The 18,170-nt window shown below is 42.9% G+C and overlaps 1 pseudogene; it reads left to right on the top strand.

Moving 5' to 3' along the window:
* Positions 1-16,410: 16,410 nt before the first annotated feature.
* Positions 16,411-17,903, top strand: LOC102130484 (dimethyladenosine transferase 2, mitochondrial-like; annotated as a pseudogene).
* The last annotated feature ends 267 nt before the right edge of the window (positions 17,904-18,170 follow it).

Consider the following 18,170-nt stretch of genomic DNA (forward strand, 5'->3'; position numbering starts at 1 on the left):
CTAGAGGTCCCACCCCCGGGGAGCTCTCAGTGCATTGAAGGGGCCAATACTATACATACTCAGCCCCTCTGGCCGATGCTGAGAAGGCGGGATCTGACCTGGTCAGGAGGCCAGGGAGGCCTGTGAGGAAGGTGAGGTGGAAGGAACAGCTCGGACTGCAGGAAGAACACGCTGGGCCACGCAGAGGCTCTGTGTTGGAGGGAGTGTCAGGGGGCTGGACTGGAAGAAGGCCAGGGTGGCCTGAAGGCAGAGAGCAGGGAGGAGCTGGCAGAGCTGAGGATGGGAGGGGACAGCCATTCAACCTTGAGCAGTGAGAGGCACTCAAAAGGTTTTGAGTCATGAATGTGACTAACCAGATTTAAATTTTGAAAAGATCATTGTGGATACAGGACAAAGAGCAAATTACTGGGGACAGAAACAATGGAGTGAGCCCCGTAGGAGACTGTTGCCATTGTTGCAGGGAAGGGTGATCATACTTAACAGATGGCTGTTGTGGGGTGGACAGATCTGAGAGCTATTTAGGAGTGAAAACCAAGGTAGCACACTTATGGCCCCAAGTGGGGGGAGGTGGGGGGAGGTAGGGGGAGGGAGGTGCCTTAGGATTTGGACGTGAGCTGTTGGGTAGAGATAGTAGCAGTCACTGGGGCAGGGATCCCCAGAAGAGGAATAGAGGGAGGGCAAGGTCATGAATTCTGTTTTGGCCAGGTTGAACTTCTCTGGTTCTTTCCAACACCAAGTGGTATCTAACACCCGTTCTCCAACAGGGTGTCCAACAATTCAATTCTGACATTATCTACCTGGAGCTACTGTCTGTCTCCACAGTTTAGAGGCTCAGTCCCACAACACTGCCCCCACTGCAGAAGCTACTTGCAAATGGGTGCCCAGGCTGCCTGCATTTCTGCCCTGCCAGCTACAAGTTAGTGTTCCCACAACCCATCTCCAGCTTCCAGATGTCTCGTGGAACTCAGGAAAACCCTCTGCTTGAGTTCACAAGTTTGTTATAAAGAAGAAAACTCAGGAAGTGGCAAAGGGAAGAGATAGAAGACAGAGTGTGGGATGGGCATGGGACTTCCAGGACCCCTCTGGGTGCACCAGCCTCCAGGGTCTCCACATGCTCCCCACCCAGAAGCCCCACCAGCCTTGCTCTTCAAGACCTCTGGACCTCAGTCTCCAGCCCTTGCCCCTTTCTGGAGGTCAGTGGGTGGAGTTATGACTCCTCTAATGACTTGGTGTTTCTGGTACCCAGCCCATCTGGAGGCTCTCTGCGGAGCCCACTCTAAGTCATCTCATTAGCATAAATTCAGGTGTGATCAAAAGGGTCTCTTTATAAGAAACAATTATGTTACAACAAAATAACACTAACAATGGAAATAATAACAAATGTCCTATCAGAAAATTCCAAGAGTTTTAGCCTTTCTATTCCAGGAACCAAGGACAAAGACCAAATGTCTATTTTTATCATACCACAGTAGGTCTATACCTGAGAAGGGTCCAGGACTGAGCTTTGAGCAGCCCTGATGTTCCCAGGTCAGGAGGAGGAGGATGAGCCTGCAAAGGGGATAGAGAACAGCCAGAAGGGTTGGAGGGAATGGGAGAGGGTTGTTCTCAGAAGCCAAAGAAGGACTTCAGAAGCAGAAACGGTGTGCACCCACCTTGGGGCCCATGAGGACTTTGGGATCCTCCCCCTTGCCTCCCGAAAGGTACAGAAACAATGGGTGATCTGTGGCTCCCACACCACTCCTCCACTCTGGCACAGTGGGGGATGGGGATGGACTGCTCTCCCAATCTCACTGTCCCCTAAGCTTTCTCCTGGGGACAGGGCCCAGGTCTTCTCTACTCTGAGATGCAAAGCCCTGAAGTTAATAGTTAGATGATGTAACATGCAAAATAACTTCTTGAAATTTAGACTGTGCAGTCTACCCCCACTGAAGTGTGTTCAGTCCTACTTCAAACATCATGTGCCTCCACTGCTAAAAGATTTACTCCGGGCATTCAGAGACTCCAAGCTTTACCGTTTGTTCATGTTACCTATTGCTGCATAACAAACCACCCCAAACAGAGCTGTTTTTAAAAATAACAAATTTTTTCTCTTTATTAATCTGTAGATTGGGCAGGGCTCTCTCAGGAATAGCTTGTCTCTTCTCTATTTGCAGTGGTTTGAAGGCTGGGGCTGGAATCATCTGATCACCGGGTTTGGGGTCTGGACCCTTCCTAGGTGATACACCACGGCAGTGTTGCATCAAACCCTGTAGTCAGATTCCATAGGTAGCATTCTCAAACCCCTCATGGAAGTAATAAGTGGTTCCTGCACTGCCTTTTAAGCACAAATCTTTGCCAAATTACCAAATGTTTCAGCTGTTTCCCAGGCCACGCTTGCACAACCAGAGATAGTTCAGGTGCTCCCCAGTTCGGATGCTCGACGCCAAAAATTATGAATGAGTAGACCGAAAACCTGGAATAACTTGGCCAAGTAACAAAACCAGGCCTTAGAACTTCCAGACCCAGATTGCAGGCCTCCTGTATTAGATATATGGCAACCAGTTCTGCTCTTCCAGGGGCACATGGAGGTGTGCAGATCCCAGTATGACCAATGACAAGGGTCGTGAAACACATTAGATCTGGAGAATTGCAGATTCCACTCTGACTTTGACCATGAACAGCACTGGTCTTTTTCTCTCTTTTTATTTTATGTGGCAACAAGGCATGTAAAGGGTTTTCACTTAAAAGGTCAGGACAGTGTGGACTCAGATATCTGGAACTTTCCATCACCATGTACTGTATCTTGAATGCTAGCCACATCACCAACTCAGACTCCTTCATCCATATAGTAGTGCCACATAAACATACCAGATGAGATGTCATAGAATACCCACTATATCCTCACTCCAAGTTCTTTTCAATGTTGAGAACCTTATTTCCAAGTTTTAGAATTTATGGTTTGGAAAAGGTGATCCTAAATCTTCCCATGGTAATAGAACCAGAGTTCAATACTACTGTGCAAACACTGGAAGTATTTCAGTCAGAAATGAGTAGTTTAGCGACTATCATACTCCAAAATAGTTGTGCCCTGGATACACTGACTGCCCAACAAGGAGGAGCTTGCGCAGTCATTGGTGAAAAATTCTGCTTCTGTGTGAATCAGATAGGATAAGTGGTGTCCAATTCGTACCTTTAAAAACAGGAAGTTAACACTCTATCAGATCAATGAGGCTCAACCATTTGATTGGACTGGCCTATTCCCAGGATTGGGAGGCTGGTTTAATGGTATAATGAGAAGTATGTTTAGATGTTGTTGCTGTTCTGTTTGTTTATTCTTGTTCTAATCCATCTTCTTCTCTCCTTTTGCATATCTCTTACCACTCAGCTACTGATTCAATTTTTCTCTTCACATCCACCAAGTCAGCTTTTAATATGTGATGCTTCCTGTGAAGTTTCAGATAGGGAATTGAAGGGGATCAGAACATGTGACCCCAAAATATGCCATTTTAGCTTGTTGATTATTTTGAGCTGGAAGCAATTGAGAAGATGCTGGAAGACCTCCCAAACTTCCCCTTTCTACCTAAAAGCAGGACGTAAATATTCTATAGGAAAGATGCCTGCCTTCACCAAGAAGAGGAGAGTATTCTTATCATTAGAGATGGGAAGTCAATGCAGAGATGAATCTGTGCAAACAAACATACTAAATTAACCTTTATCTTTCATTAGTTTCCTCCATATATTTCCTAGTTACTTTCTGACAGTTTACTGACCCCAGCTCAAACCCCTTTTTCCTTTGTTTTATTACATCTCCACAATTTACCATTCTTTGTTAAAAGGGTGTGTAAACTCTCAGACCTATCCACTTCTTTGGGCTTCTATTTCTTACATAGGAAGGGCATTGTGTACACATAGAAATATTCAGATTAAGTAAAATTTGTATGCTTTTCTCCTGTTTAGCTGCCTTTGTGAGTTTAATTCTCAGGCCCAGTCACAGAACCTAAAAAGGTAGAGGAAAAGTTTTTCATCTCCTACACTATATATAATATGCCAAAGTATTTTTTTAATATTTAAAAATTTTAAGGATTTCAAAAGAGCAAAAGCATTTTAGAAATAACTTTCCTAACTCTTCTTTGGCTTTTTGAAAGAGATTAGCTTGCTTAAGCTAAAGCCACAGTGATTTTTCAGGGGCTTAACTGCAGCAGTGGAAACTTTCAAGAAAAATGCCTTATAACTTGAAGGGATCAAGTTCTATAGCACCTTAGGCCCCATTTATCAATGGAAACTGAAATATGGCAAGGGAATAAACTTGTAATGAATTTGAAAAAAAACATGACCCTGCTTGCCTGGATCATTTGTTTTCTCATATGAGTGCCTTCTAATAGAATTGAGGAACCGTAAGGGCTCAGAAAATAAAGCCAGAGAGATTTAAATAATGTGTTTAACCAAAGCCATTTAGCCAATCCAGAAGAGCCAGTACTAGAATGACATCTAGTACAGCTGACACCTACTGGTCACCATGTACTAAACACTGCTTACGTCATTCGTCGTCCTCACACAGCCCTATGGGATGAGGATGATGATTACACCCAACAACAGGTCTTGGAGGTTGAGAGAGGTTAAATGAACAGCTCTTGTTACCCAGGTAGCAAACTACTGAGCCAGGAATTGAGCTGAAGCACACTGGCACAGTCCACCGTCTGAGCCCCATTGCAGCCCTCTCTGGAATTCCACTTGAGACAGGTCATGTTGCTTTTGATTTGGGAAAAAAAAAAAAAGTACCCAGTTAAAAGGGGCCATCCCACCTTCTTACAACCAAGGGGATGAGGAGTAAATAGGAAAGATTTGAGGCTTTTTATGTGTTTTTAAAATTCTTACTCTCTTTGGCTTCTCCATGTCAATGTGCTTTACTTATGCTTACTTGATTAAGACTTTAACATGATTTGCATAATCTTGTCTCAGTGTAACTTGTAGGTCGGAACTGACTGGCCTGAGGATGAAACCCAAAATGTTTCTAAAAGTAACAATAATGTAAACTTTAAATTCTGCAATTATTGTTAATGTACAAGCGATACAAATTTCTTAAGGTTACTGAAGAAAGTTGAAGAACCGTCCTTCATATTTTAGAAGAAGAACCCTAAATGGATTCTGCTTCTGAAGAATCAGTTTTAACTCAGTTTTACTTCTATTTATATGATTCCGTTAGTTGTGTAATCATTGATTTTACATGCTGTTTTTAGTAATAAAATTCTTAGAATATTTCCACCAAATAAAAATTAAAGATAAAAAACCCTTTACATTCTAAAGGGACCACTAGAAGATATTTGACTTTCTTTCTATTAATTCTTCAAGTTTTAGTACCAAGTTTTTATGCTCATATAGATCTTACACCCCTTTTAAGTCATTTCACTTGTATTTCATAGTTTTCTAAAATTTAATTTTGGATGACTGTAAATACGCGTCATGATAAACACAAGTATGTGAAAATGTCAGCTCTTGATACATGTGACAGGATTCTAACTGATGAACAGAAAAAACCGTTGGGAGTCCAGGACTGACGGCGACCTCCAACTTCCACATCATCACCAGGAGCAGGTCCCGTCCTGAGCCTCTTTCAGCTTCTGGGAGGAACGCCCTTGGTTCGCCTTCTCAGCTTCCCTGCCCACAGAGCCTGCCCGTTTTTCTATGGGAGGTGGAACTAAAGGGTTAGGGAAATGACCGCAGTTTGACAGTTTTCTTTGAGGGAAGAACTTTGCGTTCTCACTGTATGACAGAGACCATGCCTTCTGTAATCCTCATAGGAACCTAGTGAGGTGGTGGGGCAGGCAGCGTGGCTGACCTGCCCTAACGGGTATCCCCATTGTCCCACACAAAGCCCCTGGCTCGGGGGAAGCTGACCCCACCCTGCTCCAGAAGGGTGTCCGCATGACCTACAACCAGCCTAGGACGAGTTCAGGAAGGAGCAAGTAAGATGTGGTAGCGGGAGCCTTCAAGGAGTCTCCGGAGGGAAGGTTCCTTTTTTCTCGGGAGAAAGTGAAAGATATAGCCTCTCTTGTTCCCTGGACATTGTTGCATCACCCTGAATGGTCGCAGCCACCCTGCTACCGTCAGAGGTGAAGCCATGAGCATGAGAAATGGAAGCGAGAAGAACGGAGGTCCTTGGCGTGGTCATGTGATTGAATGGCTGGATCAATGCTTCTCAATGAGCCGGCTATCGGCATTTTCAGCAGAACAGTTCCTTGATGTGGTGGGCTACTACAGACATTCTAAGATCTCCAACGTCCATGATCCCACCCTCAGAATGCTGCTAGCAGCCCTTGGAATTGTGACAACCGAAAGTTCTACACCCCTGTTCCCAAGCACCCCTCCTTGGGTGGTGATACCATCTCAACCCCGTTGACAGCAAAGATGCACTGTGGCTAAACCTCCTATTGTGTGGGATGAAAAACACAACCTTAGGTTTCAGCCAGCTGGAGTTGAGTTGACTGCTCCTTGCAGCCCAGAGTGTCCAAACAGGAAGACATTATAATAATAATTTTGAAAGAAAGAATACATTGAGCCTCCAAGAGCTCAAGAAATGTGCCCAAGGCTATCAGTGAATTGGTAACAGAGCCAGGATTTGGCTCAAGGTCTAACTCTACGGCCTGGCTATTTTCTCCCTGTCTACCTTCCTTCCGGTCACATGCAAGTTACTCTGGCTGGTTAGTTCAAAGGGAAACAAACAAAACCAACAAAGTACAGAATAGTTATGTGGAAAAAAAAATAGCTGGGAGCAGTGGCTCGCACCTGTAATTTCAGCACTGTGGGAGGCCAAGACGGGTGGATCACTTGAGCCCAGGAGTCTGAGACCAGCCTGGGCAACATGGTGAAACCCTGTCTCTACAATAAAAACAGAAAAATTAGCTGGGCGTGGTGATGCACACCTATAGTTCCAGCTACTAAGGAAGCTGAGGTGAGAGGATTACCTCAGCCCAGGAGGATGAGGCTGCAGTGAGCCATGATCGCACCACTGCACTCCAGCCTGGGTGACAGGTTTTTTCTGAGAAACCTGTTTCAAAAATAACAATAATAATACATAAACCCAGTTAGCAGGGGGGTGCCTCTGAGGAGCTAAGGTATATGAAGTGGGAGGGAAACTTACTTTTCATTGCAGATTGAATTCTTTATCTAGTGCAAATATCTTTCTATTTTGTAAAACAGCAAAATTTAAAAAGCAGTTGTAAATAAATGTTATGTTATGTATGTTTTGCCACAATTTAAAACATAATAAGAATTTTTTTAAAGCAATGTAGCACTCAACATTGTTCTTACGGGATTCATTACAGCATTTGACTTCTGTCCTCTCATTCGCTACCTTTGGCCACTTGGTCTTATTTCTGTGCCCATTCTTCCTTTCATTATAATGTCTTCCTGTCCACTCCTTCCTTTTCCAGATCGCTGTTGCCTGCCTAGTGTGACCCACCTCCAGTCCTCTGGTGCAGCTCTGATAGAGAAATCTTTGATGCCAACTATATCCTCCTACCAAGTATGTTCCGAACTCCTCACCCCAACATGATCTGACACCGACCATGTGTCCATCCTCCTCTCCTCTAGCCCCCTTAAGACAGCGTTTTCTGCAGAGCTTCCCCGGGAACCCCTTGGGCTAATGTGAGCTCCAGGTCCTCTGCTCCAAATTCAGCTGAGAGCCATACTTTTACCTGTTTTGCATGTGCAGATTCCCTAAGATTTTGTTTGAGCGAAGTGCTTTTCTTACGCTGTTCTTCCACTGCTATAAATATCTGAGACTGGATAATTTATAAAGAAAAGAGGTTGATTTGGATCACAGTTCTGCAGGCTGCACAGGAAGCATGGCATCTGCTTGGCTTCTGGGGAGGCCTCAGGAAGCCTGCAGTCACGGCAGAAGGTGAACGGGGAGCCAGCAGGTCACAGGCAAGAGAGGGAGCAAGGGTGGGGGGAGATGCCATATACTTTTAAACACCCAGATCTTGCGAGAACTCGCTCCCTATTGTGAGGACAGCACCAAAGGAAGAGCACTAAACCAGTTATGAGAAATCCACCCCCATAATCCAATCACCTCTCACCAAGACCCACCTCCAACATTAGGGATTACAATTCAGCGTGAGATTTAGCAGGGACAACGTACAAACTATATCAGCACTCCGCAGTAAAACAGTATCACCATTATGACCACCATCACCACCACCACCACCATCACCTTGTATATCAAAGCCAATGCCTTAGAGAAAACTCCTCCAAATCGCTTCCCTTAAAAGTACTTGTGCTTCTCCATATACACCTATATAACAAATCTGTATGTTGTGCACATGTACCCTAGAACTTAAAGTATATTTAAAAAAAAAAAAAAAGAAAGAAAAGCAACTCCTCACTTGTTCAAGTTTTGTTATGAAATTGCAGCAATTCAGTCACAGCTTCAGGCTGTACTCGGAATTCTAGTTCTCCTGCTGCTGTTCCTACCACATCTGCATCGACTTCTTCCACTGAAGTCTTGAACCCCTCAAAGCCATCCATGAGGACTGGAATAAACTTCTTCCAAATTCCAAAAAAAAAAAAAAAAGTACCTGTGCTTCTCTCCCCACCTCGTTATCAAAATTAGCTAGTCACAGACAATTTACAAATTTTACCACCTTTTTGCCATTTTTCTGGACCAACTTAGTAATAATGGCTTCCACTCAGAGGCCAATTTATGGTGAAACTACTGAAGCTTCAGTGCTCTTTGACCTCTTTTCTATGTATTTACATAACCACGTTTTTGTAGAATTTGCAAAAGTAAGGTATTTTAACTGTATTCAGTTAAGGCCATTTATATAAGATGGTGTTGGAGTGGCCAGTGGCATGTTGAGGATCTAGATGGGGGGCAGGTGAATTAAGGACAAACAAGGGACAGATGAGTTTAATGGTGTACATAGAGGTGGCTTGCAGTCACTTGTGTGTCTAGCTGAGGCATTGATGGATGTTGGAATAGTGTCAGAATGGCTTCCAGGAGGCTTCTGTGACCCCTTGTGCCCCCAGCTAGCAGCATGACAGGAAGGTATAAGGCCAGCCAGTCGCAGAAGAACCCCACTTCCGGATGTTCACTTCCATGTTACCCACTCCCCTGAGTGTGGCGGGGCCTAGAGCCCCCTGCCTACTGAATAGTCGTGGGATGTCATTTCTGTGATTAGGTCTCTTGCCAACACTCCCTCTTGCTGACATTCTGATGAATCCAGCTGTTGTGCCTTAAGATGCTTTCTAGAGAGGCTCACATAGAGAGTCACATTTTATTTTATGGTGATCATGCGAAGTGGAATGTATCAGATTTCTGTGCTTGTTGGCACAATCCTATATATATATATATATATATGATTATATATTATATATACTAGATATAAAATATATATACTATATAGATTATAGGATATATAGTAGAGAATATATATATATATAGTATAGGAAAAAATATATATATGGGTTTTTTTTTTAACAGTCTTGCTGTGTCATCCAGGCTGGAGCGCAGTAGCACTATCTCAGCTCACTGTAACCTCCACTTTCCGGGTTCAAATGATTCTTGTGTAACAGCCTCCCGAGTAACTGGGGTTACAGGCATGTGCCACCATGCCTGACTGCATTTTTGTATTTTAAGTAGAGATGTTGGCTAGGCTGGTCTCGAACTCTGGCCTCAAGTGATTGGCCTGCTGCCTGCCTCGGCCTCCCGAAGCGCTGGGATTACAGGTGTGAGCCACTGTGTCTGGCCCCCATACTACATTTTTTAACAACTGACATAGAAAGGAGACTTCATAAAGGTCTTCCAAAATTTTTCTACAAAAATGTAAAGGAAAATGTAGCATAGAGACGTGTCATGCAATTAATTTAAAAATTATGTTTAATACGTTTTGTGATGTTTGTGGTATATGTCAGTCTTTAAATGTTTAAACTTTGTTATTTTTTTATTCTAACTAAATACTTCTTCCATCTAATTTTTACTGGAAATTTTGTGAACTTTTTCTAAAAGAAGTCTTGATCCCCTGCCACTCCCTGATCACCTACAACCAGAAAAGCTTCAGGCTCTGTAGAGTCTGGATCTGCTTTTAAAAACAAACAAACAAACAAACAAAAACCTGGTCTTATCTTTGCTTAAAACTTTGATGAGGGTAGGCACGGTGGCTCACGCCTGTAATCCCAGCATTTTGGGAGCCTGAGGCAGGCGAATCACCTGAGGTTAGGAGTTCAAGCCAGCCTGGCCAAAATGGTGAAACCCCATCTCGACTAAAAATACAAAAATAATTAGTCAGGCGTATTGGCACATGCCTGCAGTCCAACCTACTCAGGAGACTGAGGCAGGAGAATTGCTTTTACTAAGGAGGCGGAGGTTGCAGTGAGCCGAGATCGCGCCACTGCACTCCAGCCTGGGAGACAGAGCGAGACTCCATCTCAGAAAAAAACAAAACAAAACAAAACCCACACAGAAAAGAAAAACAAAAACAAAACAAAACAACAACAAAAAGAAAACTGGCCAGGTGCGGTGGCTCACGCCTGTAATACCAGCACTTTGGGAGGCCAAGGCAGACGGATCACCTGAGGTCAGGAGTTTGCGACCAGCCTGACCAACACGGAGAAACCCTGTCTCTACTAAAAATACAAAATTAGCAGGGCGTGGTGGCGCATGCCTGTAATTCTAGCTATTGGGGAGGCTGAGGCAGGAGAATCACTTGAACCTGGGAGGCAGAGGTTGCAATGAGCCGAGATCTTGCCATTGAACTCCAGCCTGGGCAACGAGTGAAACTACATCTAAAAAAAAACAAAAAAAACAGCAACTTTGATTGAGAAATGCAAATCAGAACCACAATGAGATACCATCTCACACCAGTCAGAATGCCTATTATTAAAAAGTCAAAAAGCAATAGATGCTGACAAGTTTGTGGAGAAAATGTAGCCTTTTACACTGTTGTTGAGAGTGTAAATTACTTTAACCATTGTTAAAGGCAGTGTGGCTATTCCTCAAAGACCTAGAGACACAAATACCATTCAACCCAGCAATCTCATTACTGGATATATACCCAAAGGAATATAAATCTTTCTATCATAAAGACACAGGCACACATATGCTCATTGCAACACTATTCACAATAGCAAAGACATGGAATCAACCTAAATGCCCGTCAATGACAGACTGGATAAAGAAAATGTGGTACATATACACCATGGAATACTATGCAACCATAAAAAGGAACAAGATTATGTCCTTTGCAAATACATGGATGGAGCTGAAGGTCATTATTCTTGCTAAATTAACAGGAACAGAAAACCAAATACTGCATGTTCTCACTTATAGGTGGGAGCTAAGTGATGAGAACACATGGACACGTGATGGGGAAAAACACATGCTGGGGCTTGACAGAAGGTGGGGAGTGGGGAGGAGGGAGAGGATCAGGAAGAACAGCTAATGAGCTGGGTGCAGTGGCTCACACCTGTAATCCCAGCACTTTGGGAGACCGAGGTGGGCAGATCACTTGCGGTCAGGAGTTCGAGACCAGCCTGGCCAACATGGCGAAACCCCATCTCTACTAAAAATACACACAAAAAAATTAGCTGGGTGTGGTGGTGCATGCCTATAATCCCAGCTACGAGGGAGGCTAAGGCAAGAGAATCGTGTGAGCCTGGGAGGCAGAGGTTGCAGTGAGCCAAGATCGTGCCACTGCACTCCAGCCTGGGTGACAGAGCAAAACTCTGTCTCGTGTATATATGTGTGTGTATATGTATACACACATACACACACACATATATATACATACATATATACACACACACATATATATTTGCACACACATATATACACATACATATATATACACACACATATATAATTTATCATGAGTGCTGAGTTTTCTGGCACTCCCTTAAATTTGACGCCCAAGCCAAGTGCCTTGCTCACCTCACCAGAGTCCTAGCCCTGCTTGCTGGAGGTGGCTGAAAAGTAACCTAAGATACATTTTCTTCCTAAGTAGCCAGCCCTTGGGTTAAAGTTGAATTTAGTGTGGTATAAAAAAATTTTTTAAATAGCTGTAATTGTATGTGACTTTTATGCACAGACTGCCATTGAAAGGTTATCCAAAAACTAGTAATAGAGTTCACTTTGAGGGAGGGAAAATGGAAAGATAGGAAAGAAGCTTATCTTAGACACTTACCTCAGAAACTTTTTATTTTTTTTTTTGAGACAGATTCTTACCCTGTCACCCAGGCTGGAATGCAATGGCAAGATCTCAGCTCACTGCAACCTCTGCCTCCTGGGTTCAAATCATTCTCCTGCCTCAGCTTCCCGAATAGCTGGGATTACAGGTGCCTGCTACCATGCCCAGCTAAATTTTGTATTGTTAGTAGAGACAGTGTTTCACCTTGTTGGCCAGGCTAGTTTGATCTCCTGACCTCGTGATCCGCCCACCTCAGCCTCTTAAAGTGCTGGGATTACAGGCATGAGCCACCGTGCCCAACCGGAAATGTATTTTAAACCTTTTTTTTTTCTTTTTCTTTTCTTTTTTTTTTTTGAGACATATATATATGAGAAACAGGGTTTTGCTCTGTCACACAGGCTGGAGTGCAGTGGTGCAATCATGGCTCACTGCAGCCTTGAATTCCTGGGCTCAAACAATCCTCCACCTCAGCATCCCAAGTAGCTGGGACTACAGGCATGCCCCACCATGCCCAGGTAATTTCTTTTTCCTTTGGTGTAGATTATGTATCGCTATGCTGACCAGGTTAGTTCTGAACTGCTGGCCTCCAGCAATCCTCCCCTCTCAGCCTCTCAAAGTGCTGGGATTACAGGTGCAAGCCACTGCGCCGAGCCTGTTTTAAATTTTCAAGAGAAAATTTCTTAAGATAAATATATTTTTTCTATATGACAATACTTGTAATAATTACAATACTTATTACAAACAATACTTGTTTATTATGGAAAAATTAGAAAACATAAGCTAAAGTAGGAAATAAAAACATCAAACATTTATACTTTCACCATCTAGCAATAATACTGTTATTAAACATCTTGCTGTTTATCTTTTTCTGCCCGCCCATTTTCACTCCTGCACCCTCCATCACACTTTATACCATTAGTGCCCTGGTTGGTTCTGACTTACTTTCAGATTTTATCTCCAACTAGCATATTCTGCTTGCAAAACAGGGACTGTATCTAATTGGTCTTTGTAACTTTCCTAGAGTGTGGCTTTGGAGGCTTGGTCTGAACTAAAGACCTAGAAGACAGAACACCTGGGATTAAACCCCAATGCCACTGTTTCTGCAAGTTACATGGCCTTTCTGAGCTGCAGTTTCCTCATCTGTAAAATGGGATAATGTTAGAGCCTGCGTCATAGTGTTGCTCCATTATGAACATTGAAACAGGAAAACTCATGCAAATTGCTAAGCCTAGCATGTGTTGGTGCACACTAATTGTTTGCTGTGATGACATATCAGCACGGCGCTTCCATTCATTAACTCAACTCATAGTTATTGCATGCTGGCTGTGTGACATGCTTTTAGGTGCTGGGGACACAGCAGTAAATAAAACAGATACAAATCCTTCCCTTTGGGGAGTTCATATTCTATTGTCTGGGAAAGGGAGACAAACAATATACAAATAAATACATAAAATACATAGTATAGGCCGGGCACTGTGGCTCACACCTGTAATCCCAGCACTTTGGGAGCCCGAGGCGGGCAGATCATGAGGTCAGGAGATGGAGACCAGCCTGGCCAACATGGCGAAATCCTGTCTCTGCTAAAATACAAAAAATTAGCAAGGCATGGTGGCGCGTGCCTATAGTCCCAGCTACTTGGGAGGCTAAGGCAAAGGGTTGCTTGAACCCGGGAGGTGGAGGTTGCAGTGAGCTGAGATCATGCCACCACACTCCAGCCTGGTGACAGAGCAAGACTCTGTCTCAAAATAAAACAAACCAAAAAAACCCTCCAAAAAAACCCCATATATATATGTGTGTGTGTGTGTGTATATGTGTATATATGTGTGTGTATGTGTGTGTGTGTATATATATGTATATACGTGTGTATATATATATGTATATATACGTGTGTGTGTATATATAGTGTAGCTGATGATATATGTATTGTGGAAAATATAAAGCTTTGGATATCGTAAGTACTCATTAGATATGAACCGACTGACTAGTTTTTTTTATGTTAACATGTAGATGTTTACTACTTTTGTTTTTTAACAAATTAATATCTTTACAATATCTGAGTTTTAATTTCTAACAGAGTACACATTAGTAGATATAGCCCAAATAAACTGATGGTCTTGGGATCCTTAACAACTTTGAAGAGTGAAAAGAAATCCTTAGAACAAAATGTTTGCGACGCTGCCTTACGGCATTTGGTATGGAAGCTTTTCCACGTGGAACAGCGTAAGTATACAATGGGTCTTCAAAAAGCTCATGAAAAATGCATATTATTTTAAAACTATGCATGGATTTCCTTTTTTTTTTTTTTTTTTTGCACCAAATAAACTTGTACTAACTTGTTGTAGCATGTCTGAACAGGATCTAGGTTGAGGCTGTAAGAAGGATGAGACACCAGTTTGAAAAGACCCCTCTATCAGAGAAACATGAATCCTGCTAAAATTGAAGTAAGAAGAAACATCAAACTTATGGTGAAGTTTGGGTGGAAGACTGGTGAAATCACCGATGCTTTACAAAAAGTTTATAGGCACGATGCCCAAAGAAATCAGCAGTTTGCAAATGGATAACTCATTTTTTAAAATTCTTTATTATTATTATTATACTTTAAGTTCTAGGGTACATGTGCACAGCGTGCAGGTTTGTTTACATACCGATCGACTAATTTTTTCCCCAGACTCCCCTCCTCTACTTTCTCTCTGTTCCAGTGCCCGCTTTCCAATGGGATTAAGTAACGTGCACCGGGCCTGCTGCAGAGACAGCACGCAGTGGGCCCTGAGTGTGCCGTTTGGAAGGGCTGGGGCATGGAAGAGCCAAGCCCCAAGGTCATGGGACATTTGAACCTAGGACGTCAGAAGATACCAACAGGTGTTTTGATGTGAGTTTTCCTCTGGACCATCACACTGTTGTACTCTTGTGTTTGCGCTCACCCGTGATCAGTAGTCATGGCACTGTGAGGTCAGGACAGTAAACAGCGGCCCGTGGTTCTGTGTGGGGTGAGGGGCTGGCACCCTGGCAGGAGGCGTTTGTGATCCCAGGCAAGTCCTGACTGTGTCTGGCTGGCTGCTGCTGCAGGACCTTTCACCGTGTTTACCTTTGCTCTGCTCCCCAGCGGACGACGTTTGACGTCGCATTTCCAAACAGACCTCTACTTTGACCTCATGCAGCGTGACGGGGAATAGACAACAGAATTGTAAGGCAAACACCTGTTTGTAAATAAGGAGAAACCCAACCACCTGGGTCAAAATGAATGAGCCCAAACCTAAAATAAATCAGAGTAGGGCCAAGAGGGTTGCCTTTATAAAGGAAAAATAAAACTTAGAGCCTGTTTTCCGTAAGCGTGTGCTTTCCGTAGCACCTTCAGCACTGTGATAAATGTAGGGTGTTCTTGTGAGGAGATTTTAAGTATGTGAAAGTTAATTTATTCCTGCAATCTTCCCATATCCAAACCTTAACAGATCAGTTCTCACAAAGTTTAAATCATCACACTATATATGTAATCATTTTTTCACTACTATGATGGCTAAAATTCCTCAACACAGATTGTTTGCTACAAACTGGCATGGGATGTGTTTTAATACTGCTTGCTTTGTGTGTATCAGTAAAGCTTAAAAACGATGAAGATTTGTAACTTTTCCTTTTCCCAAATGTAAAGCTTTCCACAAAAACTACAAAAAAATCCATTTGTTTCTCTACATGGTAGTCAGTCTTTATAAAACAGTCGCCAAGCCTTGCCTCCTGGTGTTCACACCTCTCCCATAGCCCATGTCACCAACAGGAGGCTGCACAAGTGGTAATGTGTAACGTCCAAGGCTGAGTCACAAAAGAGCTGAGCACTCCCCCAACCCTCCCCTGCTTTGAGGAAGCTGGCCGCCATGTTGTGAGAACACTCAAGCAGCCCTTCAGAGCAACCAGCATCAATTTGCCAGCCATGTGAGTTAACCTCCTTGGAAGCAGATTTAAGACTCTGATGGCTGTAGCCCTGGCTGACAGGTTCATTGCAACCTCATGAGAAACTGAGCCAGAACCACCCTAATAAAACATTCCCCAATTCCCTAACCCTCAGAAGCTGTACAATTGTAAATATTTACTGTTGCTAAAGACATACTAAGTTTGAGGTAATCTGTTACACAGCCATAGATAATTAACATACTCTGTGTACATAAATATCTATAAATGCTTAGGAAGGATCTAGAAAGATGCACATGGGGAATGTGGTGAACTTGGAAGAGGTGGAATAGTAGCAAAGAAATAATACTTTTGTCTGTATCGCTTTAATTTTTCCTCCAAGTGCATATATGTATGTTTCAATTATATAATTAAAAATAAATTTAGGGATTCACTATAGTAGCGACCCTGGGTAATCCTTGGAGAGGGCCTGAGAGACAAGGACATGTGGATCCCAGTGGCCGGGCTTCCTCCTTGGCTGAGGCTCTCCGCATTGGCGGGCGCTGGTCACTTTTGCATTTGAGGGTCTGGAGCCGCGACGGGAAAGCACTTGCCGGCGAGGAACCGCCCTGGCCTGTCTGACTCCTCTCCGCAGCTGTGGCCCAATCTGGATTTCAGGAACACGCCAAGGAAGATGTCTAAGTCCAGCTTAGACTTTAAGCGTTACGTAACCAATCGGAGATTGGCTGAGACCCTGGCGCTGCCCGCTGTGGGCAGCGACAAATGTCGCCAATCGTATAGAGAAAACAAAACAGACCTCCACACCTATTGCTGCAGTGCAATCCGGGTCCTGGAATCCTGACTCAGGCATTACTTGAAGTTGATGCCAAAGCGGTTGCCCTTGAAAGTGACAAAACTTTTATTGCACATTTGGAGTCCTTAGGAAAAAATCTGGATGGAAAACTACAAGTGAGTCACTGTGACTTCTTTAAAATAGATCCTAGAAGTGGTGGAGTAATAAAACCACCTGCTATGGCGTCTCAAGGGCTGTTTCAGAATTTGGGAATAGAAGCAGTTCCTTGGACAGCAGGCATCCCTTGAAAAGTAACTGGAATGTTCCCAAGTAGAGGTGAAGAAAGGGCATTTTGGAAACCTGCATATGACTTGTATTCCTGTACTTCTATATATAAATTTGGACGAATAGAATGAAATATCTTTATTGGTGAAAAAGAATTCCAGAAACTAACAGCAGATACCCGAAATCCAGACTTGTATCATGTATGAAGTGTTATCTGGCACGCAGCTTGTGAGATTAAGGTTCTGCACATGGAGCCTTGGTCATCATTTGATGTGTACACCCGAAATGGGCGGCTGGAAAACCCAAAGCATAGGGAATTATTAGAACTATTACAACACAATCTGTATCTTATTTGAATGACTCCTTGTGGAAATTTATTTACCAAGAACTTAACACTTATTCACTATAATATATTTTTTCACATGTTAAAGCACTGTTTTGTGAGGCGCAGTGCCAATGTAATAGACCACTTACGTTCACTGACTCCACTTGATGCAATGGATATATTGCCGCAAATAGGAAAAAAGGAAGAAGAGAAAATAACTAACGTGTACCCTCAAAACTTCAAAAAACTTTTTGAAACTATAGAGTGTTCCAAAGATTGTGCTTATAAATGGCTATATGATGAAACCCTGGAAGATACGTAGCACCTACACTGTTGTTTTTGGTGGAGCAGTTTATTTGGAAACTATGACATGAAAACCAAATTTGAAAGCTCATATCCTTTCAGCAGAAGATAACTGTTCTTGTTTTGCACATGCCAGGCAGATCATTTAGTTGATATCATTGGCATATTGGATGAAATAGTGGCTGCTATTTTATTCACAATCGAATAAAATGAAAACTTCAATTAATTGTGGATTTGATCAGATTGAATTCGTTTTGTTTCAGATTCCTATTTAAATATTTCACTTTCACTGTTGCTGATTTTTGCATCTTCTTGAGGAGCAAGAGTCTGTTTATTATTAAGCTTAGAAAGTAAACAAAACCTGATTTACTGATTTGTTTTGCATTTCAGTTGGTTGAAATGTATTGTCAAGTACTGTACAATG

This window comes from Macaca fascicularis, chromosome 4, assembly GCF_037993035.2.
Source record: "Macaca fascicularis isolate 582-1 chromosome 4, T2T-MFA8v1.1".
In the NCBI taxonomy this organism is placed as follows: Eukaryota; Metazoa; Chordata; class Mammalia; order Primates; family Cercopithecidae; genus Macaca; species Macaca fascicularis.